Source organism: Numenius arquata, chromosome 1 (assembly GCF_964106895.1).
Source record: "Numenius arquata chromosome 1, bNumArq3.hap1.1, whole genome shotgun sequence".
NCBI classification, from domain to species: domain Eukaryota; kingdom Metazoa; phylum Chordata; class Aves; order Charadriiformes; family Scolopacidae; genus Numenius; species Numenius arquata.
Window position 1 is genome coordinate 30970791 of NC_133576.1, and position 13228 is coordinate 30984018.

The 13228-nt window shown below is 36.6% G+C and overlaps 1 protein-coding gene across 1 annotated transcript in view; it reads right to left on the bottom strand.

Annotated features, from left to right (window-relative positions):
- Positions 1 to 13228, bottom strand: part of ROBO2 (roundabout guidance receptor 2) — a 440334-nt gene that overhangs the window by 140880 nt on the left and 286226 nt on the right. The window lies entirely within an intron of this gene.

The window sequence follows — 13228 nt, forward strand, 5'->3', positions numbered from 1 at the left end:
CTTGTGCATTGTCTCAGCCTAATCACTATACTAAAATAAGCAGAACTTTTCACAGCTTTTTATTTTCAGTAAATACAGTTCAACCAGCTGTGCTCACCCTTTCCTTTAGCAGTGCCAAAAGTACCATACAATTATCAACATCTGTTAGAAGTGCTTTTCAAATTTGATTCCAAAAACATGTACTTCTGCCTCCTGCCTTGAATTCAAATATAAAAAGAATAAAGCACGGCACAAACAAAGAATCTATCATACACCAGCTGCAATTACAGGGCACAGCTACAGAGATGCATTAAGAACTAAGTGTAATACATCCTGATGTATTTACATTAGACTAATCTAGCTGGCCCAGTCAACTGCACAGTCAAGATGAACAGTGTGAGTCAGTACTCGGTAGCAACACTGGATTATTTGCCAGGAGTCCTGGGAGAGTTTACATCATGTTGCTACCATAAACTAAAGCCTTTGTCATGCAAACATACCCAAAGAGGACAGCTGGACTAAGACTGATTGTTTAAAAATTAGTGTAGACAGTTAATGAAGTTACAGTACCAAATGTACAGAACACATCCAACTAACAATGTTAATAACTTGTTTGATTAACATTTCATTTTCACTACTTGGCGATGACCGATGCTTAGAATGATCAAATTTTTATCTAGCCCTCTCCCAAAATACAGTACTGTCTCCACGTTAAATAGAATCATGAAAACAATAGTACTACTTTTCTTTAAACCATAATATATGAATATTTTCTCCACTCAACCTCTTTACAGTCATACAAGTAATCTTAACAGTACACCTCCCCATCCAGTAATCTTAAAATAAGAGACTGGAAAGACTGAGAAGGGTGTGGAGTTAGGGTGGGTGCACTGATCAGATATGGTAACCAAGGTGGAAAGAAAACTGCTTGCCTAAAGGGCCCAAGTAAGTTATCTAAAAAAAGCAGAGCTCCTCCTAAAGCAAGACTGCCAATGCCTTCCAGGTGCCTCCTTCACAGAGAGCACTGAAGTAAGACTCAGTTTAAACCATACGCAAAAAATTATTTCTTTTTAGTTCTTTCCCAAATTCCTCTCCAGAAATTAAACACTCAGTTATGTGCGTTTCAATGAAAATAAAAATTCTGTAATTCTCCATCCATTTAGGTTACCCTAAATTCCTCTGGTATTCCTCTGGTAGCACAGTCGTCACATATGCTCTGCCTTTCCATAGACCCATTTGCACGTATGCCTGATGACATAACTCCATGCTCCAACCTGAATTACAATTTTCTTCCCTCTATAAAATCTGTGTACCCCAAATTCCAGAAAAGTGGGCCTCAGCCTCACCCTACCATCAACTTGCATCCTAGGCCAGTACCTGCTTCCCTGTAGCAAACTCAACAGGTTTCCCCAGGAGGTCAAACTGTGGCTGCCCTCTTGCAGCACTTTGTCAGCTCCACTTGCTGTTGCCTATGGATGAGGGTGGACATGCTGAAGAAGAGGCAACCACAGGGTAGAGATCCAGGTTTGGGCTTACCTGATTCTTGTATTGCATTCCCAAGGAATGTGGATGCTATACTGTTCATGCAGATACCACAAAGAAGAAGGTAAGAAAGTGGAAGTAAAACAGAAAGAGAATGGGGTGAGAAGGGAAGCAAAGGAAACGAAATAGACTCCTCAACAGGGTATGTTCTTCAACCTTTTTTGAAAAGACTGATTTAATGAGCAAGTGACTATGTGAAAGTAGAGAAACCAAATCCTGTTTTTGTCTAGGTTAATGTCTAAACACAGTGAGAATAGTATTTGCAGCACTGGGGTGATCCGGTTACACAAGAATGAAGTATCAGCGTGTGTGTTTTTACAGAATATTTTTAATTAGCTTAACACTTCACCTTCTTGTTATTTTTTCTTACTGTTTTAAAAAGTATTGTAATGAAATATTTTAATATCCTTTTTTTCCTGTATGATTTAGCAAATGCTACCAATTACCAATGGAGCTTGAAATCAGAATCTTTTCTTTCTGCTATTTAACTGTTTCAACTGAATGAATGTCTCTGTGGATATTATTTGTTAATTGTATATTCTTCCTGATCACTTTAAAGATACATGGAATTGAGCCATTTCTTTTCTTTCAGTAGAAAAATATAAAAGAGTAACACACTTTAACTCAGTATTTAGAAACTGATAATCTGTATTATGTTCCTGTATTCTGCCATGGAAAAATGATGAGTGTTCAAGACTACAGCCCTTGCCATTTTGTGTCTTATTCTCACTTCTCAAGGGCATTTGACCATAGACTACAGGCTGTCTCTGGTACTAAGTGAGAATTATATTCTTTCTCCATGTTTAGTATAAGAATTCAAATATCATAATATCCACTTTGCCCTTGAAGAAATTGCCAGGGAAAAGAGGAATAACAGTAAATAAAAGGATAAAAAGCTGATGTAGATTTTTGGGGTAGAAAAGAGGTGTTTTGATACTTACCAAAACTTGAAATAAAGAGAAAAAAACCCCTCAGCTCTGCTTTACGTGAACATTTAGATTTTTTAATCTACCTGTTATGACCCATTTAATTAAGCGCTCTGCTGGAAACAAATAGTTTTTTGTATGATAAGCCTGTATTGTGAAATTCAGCGTGAGAGGCTTTCAGTCTCTACTTTTTAGAAGTCATAAACAGTAAAACGGAGTTTATTAAAAAATAAATAAATTTAAAACTACAAACTGATTAATTTTAGCATTTCATTCCAAGCATCTTGCCATTACTTGAAAGATTTTAAGCCTGCCCACACAGGTAGTCTCAGATGCTTTGTATTAAGCAGCTGAGTCAGCAATTGCCATGCTCACAAAATATGACAGTACAATTGATTACTGCCTTTTTTTTTCCGCCTCTCAGATAACTGTTTTCCTTTGAAGTCAGAGGCCAAGAGATAAAACATCTGTTATTCCAAAGCACTCTTTTTAACTGGGGGTGTTTCCCTATGGCCAAGGAAACAGTGCTGTAATTACTATTTTGTTCCTAATAATTATAAAATTGTTAAATAGATGCTGTAAGTATAGAAAAGCTTTTTAGCACATACAGATATGAGGAAATACATAGGATTTAGTCACTTTAGCATTCATTTTGCAGCAACGAACAGCAGCGTTGAGCTAAAAACTAGCTGCGTTCAACCAACCAAACATATACTGATGTATGTGTTGATGTTTATCATTGGAATGTGTCATCCAGCTAATGAAGATAATGTATAGTAGAGTAACAACTCTACATTTACTGGAAAAGGGACAAAATTTTCCTCTTACTAAAGTGAAATACAACAGTATTGTACTGAAATCAGAGGAGCAACCCTTTGTAAAAAGGGTACAAGTGCAAAGGAAAAGCAGGCGTAGGAGACTTGCGTGTGTACTTTGTTCTGTTATGTAGTACTACAGTACTACTCAGAGAGGAATGTTCTGCATATTAGGCCACCTGTGCTGTGAAGTTCGGTGGTTCACAGAAAAAATGTGTAATCTCCATTGCATAAGAGAACTTGAAAACCTGTCTTCTCTAGTCATCAGTGTACCTGAAAAGAGAACATTAGAGACACAAAACAATTGCGAAGAAAAAAATAAATTACTGGTTGACTGAACACATCAAGAGAAAAATTAAAAATTTATTCTTTGCCAACTGCCACCCCACGAGGGATTTGAGATGCTTGAGTTTTCTCCATCTATATAAAAGATGCTTTCCTGCCCCCATATCTCAACTCCTGATACAGAGCATACGGTATCACGATATAGATATATATATGGTGTATATATATATACACGGTATATATACGGTGTATATATATATGGTGTATATATATACACAGTATATATACGGTATATACAGGTGTATACTCATCTTACATTCAGACCTGCCAGGCTCTTGAAAGAAACTAGTGAGTTACCTATTAAATAAATATGTATTTTCCTTCTTTTACTTTCTTTCCTTCTTTCTCCCTTTTTCTCATCATTCAGTTCCCCCTACAGATCCTAGGTAGGGTGGAAGCACTGTGCAAACTGCTACTGTGCTCCCTTCGTTTTATCACTTCACCTTCTAACTTGGAAATAGCTGGCTGGATCTGGAGACACGTAATCGGGGCAAGAAACACTCTGCTAGGGACTGTTCAACTACCCGCTTTGACAGCTATTATATTCCCTTGTGATTTAGACAACAGAGGAGCAAGACAATGCAGGAACAGAAAATGATCAAAAGTAGGAGTGAGGAAGGTGAGAGCTGAAAGAAGAGTAGGTAAGTCCAGTAGCTAAGCAAGTGCATGGCCCGTATGTGATTGACTCTTTTTAAATAGCAAGGCTGTGTTTGTAGAAGGGGCACACTACTTGTGAATTATTTGATGTGGCATAAAAGGTATATCAAATATACATCAGAACCTCTACCACTGCTAGGCCAGAGACCAGCCTTCTTATCCACAAAAAATATAATACCTATTACTAAAGGCATTATCTTACTAACAAGAAAGTTATATCATCATTTCTTTTTTCCTCTAAGTAGTACTTTTCCTACTACTACAGTAATTTCAGTTTATTTCCAGGATCTTAAGTTTGTGCTTTTTGAATGTGCTCACTGGCATACAACAGTAGACCTAAATTTACCATGTATAGATCTTTATCTACTCTGGAGAACTCATAAAGACTAAACTTAAAAAAAAAAAAAAAGTTTGGAAACACTTATTGTAAGATCTTTTCAATAATTAAGAACTAACTTTTATCCACTTATGCTTTCCTAAAGTTCAACAGTTTTTTTCACCTTTCAAGCACCTAAATCTTTTGCAAGATTATTGTTTCCCCCCCCTTCTCTTTCTCCTTCCCAGTTCTTTAATATATATGTTAAACATTGCTGCAACTAGTATGCAACTCAAGGCAATTCATTTTTAATCTTGTCATTGTGATGAAAAATAATTCCTTATTTCTAATCTTAGTTTTAGTTCTCTTTCCTAGTTTGTACTCCAGGACAGTATTTTGTCTTTCACCCCAAGACTATAGGCGTATTTTAAAATCCTACCACAAAATGCTTTTAAATTTTGCCCTGCCACTCAGTAGCAGATTAGAGAGGCAGGGCTCTCCTCAACAGAAGTCATGATTATCTGTCATTTACACATGCTTATTTGGGCATTATGTTATATTTCCATCACTATTTAATTTACTTTGTTAGTACTGAGTTAAGGCCAACTGTTCCCCAAGATCATTCCAATAACAGTATTACTGACAGTCACAGTATCTCACATTTTATTCTAAACACAGTAACAGTTGTCCTCAAATGCTGCAGGGGCATGAGAGAACATACCCCAGATCTCCCAGGGTATGGCAGCATTTCAGAGCAGTTGTCTGTTCTTCAAGTTCTGAAACTCAGCCCCTTTTTTCCTCAACTCTCACCTTAATATCCCCCCTGTAGAGTGCACCTGAAATCCATTCCCGGATGTAAACTAGAAGTGCTGGCACATACATATGGTGAATCATTCAGAAACTATAATCACATCATAATTAGAAAGCAGTTATCTTCTAGTAAGTTTAATGAGAGTCATACTAGTCAACTTCCACCTAATATTTAAGTAATGTAAGTAGTAAACAGATAAGGGTTTAATCCATATCTGAATCAGTAACATATCCAATGTGGAAGGCATAAGATAACCACTGTTTTTGCTTCATTTTCATTACTATAGGGGAAAAAATTGGCATATAAAACAGCTTCCACTGAAAATAAGCTCTTTAAATTAAAGTACTCCTTTGAGACTTGCTGTTTAAACTATCTATTGCTCATCCACAAGGAAGACTTGAAAAGGGAAATCTAGAATTGCAGCAAAATGCTAGCTAGACAATAGCACTTTGGCAGAAAAGCCCCTCCAGATTTTGTATTGCTCTGAGACAAGAACAGATTTAGCAGACGCTGTAGCAGCCATTATTGCAAAGCAGTCTTTTATAACATGATGTTAAAGAAGAATAGACCCAGAAAAGCATAAGAAAGCTTAACAAAAAAAAATGGAAAATATTGAAAAAGAAGCGATTTTCTTCAATTGGAAAATAAAAAAACCCAACTCTACTAGTAAAAACATCCAAGAAAATTAAATGCAATGGTTTCAAAAAACACTGATCAGAAGCAAAACAAGAAGACAGCAGTTATAGTAGTCTTTATGTAAGAAAGAGGGGAAAAGAGACTGATTTTATGAAAATCACTGCATATATAAGACAATAAGGGACGAGAAGCATCTAGATATTTTTTTTGTTCTGTTATTTTCAATTTCAAGATAAATTGCAGAGTTTAATTTGTTAAAATATATGCAGTTTAAATACAAGAAGGAAAACTCTTCCTGGTCTTCCAACTAAAAAGGTTTATTTCATATATGGCTTAGGTTATTAGAAACACTGCCCCAAACTTCAACAGGTGCTAAATGCCTTCTTTTTTTAGAATTAGAAGTTTATGGTCTAAGTCATTCTCATTTTGACCACGGAAGGCAAAGATTCAGCTACTGTAATAGTTAACACCAATTGTTAGCAGGTCATGATACGTCTCCTTCATTCTAAAGTGTGAAGAAATTTGTAAAATATGGCCATAGATTAAACATTTAATCAGCATCATATTGAACAAAACTACTTTTTCCTTTCATCTTTACACTATGATCTTAACACATACATACACATTCAGGGGTGGCAGCTGAAAGAACAACTTGAGTGCAGCTTCATACAGGCAATGTGAGGCAGAAGTGCTCCTTTGCCCCATCACATCCCACACTGTGTCAGCAAGAGTGCAGCCAGCAGGTCAAAGGAAGTGATCCTTCCCTTCTGTTTGGCACTGGTGAGGCTGCATCTGGAGCACCGTGTCCAGTTCTGGGCTACCTGGTACTTCCACAGACAGGGATGTACTGGAATGAGTCCAGCAAAGGCCACTGACCTGGTGACAGGGCAGAGCCCAGGGTACAGGCGGAGAGGAAGAGAGGCTGAGGGAACTGGGCCTCTTCAGCCTCGAGAAGAGAAGGCTCAGGGGAGACCTCATTGTTGTCTATAACTGTCTGACCAGAGGATACAGAGAAGACAGTTAGACTCTTCTTGGAGGTGTACAGCAATGGGATAAGAGGCAACAGACATAAGTCGGAATGTGAGAAATTATGATAAGCTATGAGGAAAAAAATCTGCCAATGAGAATGGTAAAACTCAAGTTGCCCAGAGTCTGTGCAACCTCCATCCTTGGAGGACTTGAAGATTCAGATAGACATGTCCCTGAGGAACTTGACCTATTTAGACCTGCTTCAAGCAGGGGGCTGGAATAGAGAGCTCTAGAAGGTCCTCATTGATTCTCTATTGGAAGAATGGACTTGTCACTATGAGGACAGACAAATCAGAATAACCATGCTTTATGAATCTCTAGGAGAACATAGGTGATAAAAATCCATGGATACTTGAAAGGAACAAGCACTCTGGGTAGACACTGACATCCCATAGAGTGTTTAAAACAAGAAGAGAACAAATGTAGGAAAAATGGATGTAGAGGAGTAAGGTCAGCCTAAACACTTCCAGTCATTAACACATCAGTGTCCTCACTGAACATGGAAGGAATTGATCCTTCTGCTCTTTGCTTTGGAAGTGTAAACCAAACACTATATTCCTCCTGCCTTAGTGCACCTAATAAACACATCAGGAATTCTTTTGTTTGAAAAGTTATGAAACAGTCAACTCTATAGCAGGTAAAACGAGGAGGAGGAGAGGAAGGACTGATTAAAAAAGAAGTTTCCTGTGCTTAACTGGGAAATCCGCTTAAACGGGATGTCTCCCAGGGAACTAATTTAAACCCGATGATACTTAATAGCTATGATTGGTGCTTAGTAAGTAGGGTAATTATGTTTAATGGGGATGCCTTAAGGCAATTGAGTGGCACTTAAGTCTTTTGTATGTCTCAATCTCATGGTACTTCTCTCCATTTTCTCCTCTAACAGCTTTCTGACCCTCTGTAACAGCTATAAATGTAGAAAATGTATACATCACCACCTGTTTCTATGAGTTTGTCCCTTCTGTGCTAAATACAGGGTCACCATACAAGGCATACATTTCTTGCCTCCTCTGCTCCTATCACTGCGTGAGCCATAGTACCTAGCCAAAATATTGGCTTCTCTTATCATTATAGGCTTATCTAATAACATGAGACTTGATACTGTAAACTAATGGAAGTTTTCCAGAAGCAGAATCAGATTCAAGCTGAGTTTTGCTCAACCCCTTGCATCAATGCTGTGCTCTGCAGTAGGACTTCCTTTCAGCAAAATGGAACAGGAATATTGTAATTTTTTTTTTTTTTTTAAATTCTTCATAAATGTAAAGAGGATGTGAAGTTTGTGGATAGTTTTCTCTGGGATTTAAATTAACTATAGTTTTTGCTTTATTATATGTGGTGGTCTTCAAGGCTCAAGTTGGAATGTTGTGTTTGTTATAATACAAAATCTGTAACTGTTCCTGTAAAAAAAATAGGGATGAAAAAAGCTACTGGACCTAACTGGACCTATACTGGGGGGGTGGGGGGGGAGAGAAAGTTATAGGTTTGCCATAAATAAGTTTATGTTGGAGATTAGAAAGCCGCTAGCTACTAGAGCTATCAGATCCTGAAATGACTTTCTAACAAGCACAGTGGAGGAATAAAACAGATTTTCAGATGGAGCTCGCTCAATATCTTTGTGAAAGAGATGATATAATGTCATGTCCAGAATAGCTGGAGAATAGATTTATTGATCCAGAATGTGGGTCTCAATCCTATTTTCCTAAAATCATTTTGAGTACAAGAGTGAAGCCATCAGAGAAAGCAAAATAAAGCATCTTTAATTCAACTTACTGTTGTCACTATCTCAAGGAACCTGACTGCATCCTTTCAATACTAAGAGAGAGGAGCAGGAGAGCATCTGTCACTCATCTCACTGTCCAGTCCAGCCCAAACCATGACCCTAGATTACCAACAGTCTTTTGTTTCTTGTCTGAGGGTCTAGTCAGTGGACTACAAATATTCACCATTTTTTTTCACAGCAATAACTTTATATAAATAAATTGAAATGTTGCAAGCTAAGCACATGGATGTTGTATTGAACACTTGCAGTCACAGGCTATAAGCATTTGAAATTTAAACAGCAAAAAAATTGCAAGGCTCTTAGTGTTAAAGGGCACCAGCAAGGTGGTTTTATGAGGCTTCTTACTCGTACAATTAAACCACAATTTTAATAAAAGATACAGAATTACCATTAAAGAGAATTTTTAAAAAATACATACATATTTTACGATTTTCAATGTATCGTTGCCAGATGGCTAAAATACACAATTTCCCACTCCAAATCTGAATTGTAGAAAGGTCAGTTCCCAACTAGGGGGTAAAATTACCTTTTATAAATCCATTTGCAGACCATATCCTGACCCTACATAGACCAACTTCCTAGTCAATACATTATTTTTTTTAATATATGTATTTTAGTAATTATAACATATGCATATTCCTTATCATACTTGTCTCTCTAAAACACGTAGTAAGAGATTACAGACATAATCTGTTACTGTCTTTAGTTCTCATTGATTACAACACTGTTAAGGGTTGGATTTTATAAGGATCTCTCAGCTTCCCAGTGTTCCATGTCTTAGAATCAAATATTCTTTTGGCAAAGTCACTGTGTTTTTAAAGTATCATTAAAAACAACAATTATATTTTGAAATATTTCAAACTCTCCAGTTACCAATTCTTAGAATATTTAATATGAACAGGACATTAAATAGTTGTATTTAATCCTGAAACTACAAAAGACTATCTTAGCAGTAGTGTGTTCACACAGCTCCTATGGAAATAAGTTTGTGCAAAGGAAATCACTCATACAATGAGATTTCTCATATTGGATTGTTAGATTTCCCCTTTAGCAATATTCCAAAGTAAACCAATTAAATCAAAATGCAGTTCATTTTTGGATAGGGATTGGTAAAACTGGTTACTATTGCTGTCAGCTAGTAAAATTAGCAAGTTACATTAATGTTGATATCAATATCTGTATTCTTTTCACAGTGAAGCACAAGTATTTGAACCATTTCACATCTCTGAGTTCACTCTTACTGCTTTTCTGTATAAGAAAAGTAGACTCACTGACAGATTAAATCACTTGTCAATGGTTGCACTGCATGCAAGTGGCAGATCTATCCTCAGAGCCTGAACCTGCCTTCTTATTCTACCAACCCTACTGGTTTCCTCTAGTATGCTTTAAATTTACCAAGCAGTCAGAATCCTCAGCTTTTATACATGTCCAGAAATACTTTTCTTGCAAGCAGTACTATGCTTTCAATTGAAATAATGAGTAAAATACAATTTAACATGATCGTGATTCTATCAAGCCCTAAGTTAAAATCAAAGTTCAGAAAGCTAAAAAAAGATATACTTGAAACATTCCTTCCTGAGGCACCTGTATGATAACTTTAGCCTTTTACTGTTATAGCCTTTGTTTCTGTACTTCTAACTCTTCTGGGTCACAGGTTAGATTAAAAAAAAAAAAAAAAAAGAAAATGTGAATGATGGGAGAAAATTTAGCTGAGTGGAAATATAACATAAATTTTAAGACATTGTTTCTGTGCTTGGGGTTTTGCATTTTGTTTTTAAGAGATTTTAAGTTTGAATGCACACATACAGTTCACTAGTAATGACTCTATAGGAAACAAAAGTATCTATGAAACAAAAGTAGCAGTTGCTCAAAGCAGATAATGCAGAGGAAAATGGTATCAGACAGAACTGGATTTGGATGCTGCTTCCTGCATCCTCTGTTAAAAAAGCATCAGCTCTCCAGAAGAAATGAAAAAGCACATCTAGAACTTCCCAGAGGTGTCTATACATTTAAAAAATGGTGTGCTCTCAGAACAGTTCAAAGCATGCTGAAAACATCGATGACAACTGTAAATAAACATGAAATCACCAATATGAAGACACTTTCCGTAAAACCATAAAGTAATAGGAATAATTTTGGGGAAGAGTTGTGTGTATAAATACTGGCTGTTTCCTCCTCTAACATGCTCTAATTTATGTTGCGTTAACCTATAAGAGGGAAGGGACTAGAATAGAAAAACATTCACAAAATTTGGTGCAATTCTTCTCTTCACTTAACTCTGAGGTAAATCACGTTATATTGATTGATCCTCAAACTCCGCTGTGAGCTAAGGATACTCAACAACAGCCTAGTCACAGGTTCTTCTGAGTGACAGTGTAATTCATTTTGGGACAAACTAGTTTGTAAATGTCACAATATCCGACTCATTTCCTGGCCAATGTCCTCCAAAATATAAACTACAATATAGGCAAGAACGTGCTGTAAAGAGATAAAAATAGATCTACCATTGACTAAAACTGTTTGCCCCACATGTCCTTCAAAGCAAAGAGAAGTGTTACTGCATAAGAAAGAAATCAATACTGCAAGTATAAAGGAACGTCCTCAGTTGTTGCAAATAGCAAGAGTTTACCAAACAACAGTATGTATGTTCTTACTTTGAATTTTTCCAGCACCTTCAGATACACTTCAGTCAAATGGTGTATGAAGAAAAAGTGACACAAACGTCATTACTAAGCATCCAAAACAAAAAAATATGTGATGAGCTCCTGATGTACATGCAGTGAACTGGTGTGCGCTAACACAGAACAGTGAATATTTTTAGAGCATACATAATAAGGCCCCCACTAATAGCCTGGTCACTAGTGCCAACAGTAAAGAACCTCATATACTTTTTGTTAAATGAGTGCACTGCCTATTGCAAATCAAACACAACTGAGAGAACCAGCTCCAAAACAGATGTGACTTAAACAGCCTTGTTCTTTAAGGTGGAAAATCTACGTTCAGTGCAGTAAATACAGATTTGTGCACAAAGACTTAATACAGCCAGACCTGAAAAAAATACCAAAGTGATCCAAGAAAACAAATGACATCTGACTGGCTTGTTTACACATCCTCATTTCCCCAAACCATTTTGGTTCATTTACTACACTTTGTAACTATGCGAGTGTTCGGGGGATTTCAAATGGACTCATTCTGTTCTAACAGATGTCAAAGAAGAGGTACATTGGTTTTAATGCCTATTTGGGGACATATGGGAATAGCTTTTTTCCCTGTATAAAAAGTCCGCAGCAGTCATCCAGCAGGATCTGTCTCCATTCTTTCCCATATTTATATCCTGCTAAATTTCCTCAAAATTATCGTCACTATTGTTTACTAATGCACTGCTGCTCATGTATTATTTTCTGAAAGCACTTTGTTGTTGCAATACCAGTCAGATTACAAGAGTGAATCTGCCACAACTTTACAACCACCATAACTCTGAAGAGAGCAAGCCATTTGTCAACAGCAACCACTTCTGTTTCTGAGGTAAAACAGACAAAAAACCAAAACTAAAACTTGTATGCACATATACACATATATATGAGTTTCTATGTAAAACAACATTAAGAAATGCTCTGCTACAAATCATTACTGTAATTAACCAAAAAGGTAAAACTTTTAGAAGTTGAAACTAAATGGCATTTTTGGGAGAAATTCTTAAATGTGTTAGTAAATAACATATCCCACTGCTACAGAAACACGTTATGCTTTGTGTATATCACATATTAAGAGGCTGTCGCTTGCATTTTTTGCCAAAGAAATGTGAAAATTAGTTAAATTTCTAGGCCATAAGCTAATATTTTCCTTAGGTATAAGAATAGAAATCACAACAAAATAAATTAGCACATGGAGTGCATGTAAGAGATGAATTCGTCTTCAGTTTAGGCTATTACTGTGAGCTAGTATGTATTACTTCCTCCCTGACAACCCTTTACCAGAGAAAGCACAAGCCATCAAAACACGCAGTCTGCCAGTTGTGTGTCACCACATAATGTATTTATTTTTCTGGCTTTAACTCCCACTTTTTTTTTTTGTCTTCCGAAGAGCTTCTTTAGCACTAAATGCTACTGAGAAATAGCTAGTGGCCTACCGCCAGACACACAAACAAAAAAAAACAATATAAATTTTTCTCACAGTTAGCAAATAATTCAGCGATCTCTTTTTGGTCTTCAGAAAGAAAGGCAAAGATATCTTTCTGTTCAAGCAAAGATCCTTTGGATCTACTTTAATAAAAAGCTTATCTCACCAACTTGATGAATCAAGACACACCCCCAAAGAAGACAATACCTTGGGTTAACTGCGTTACAGACCTGATTACTCTAACTTATACTCAGTAATTCTATAATCTATGTA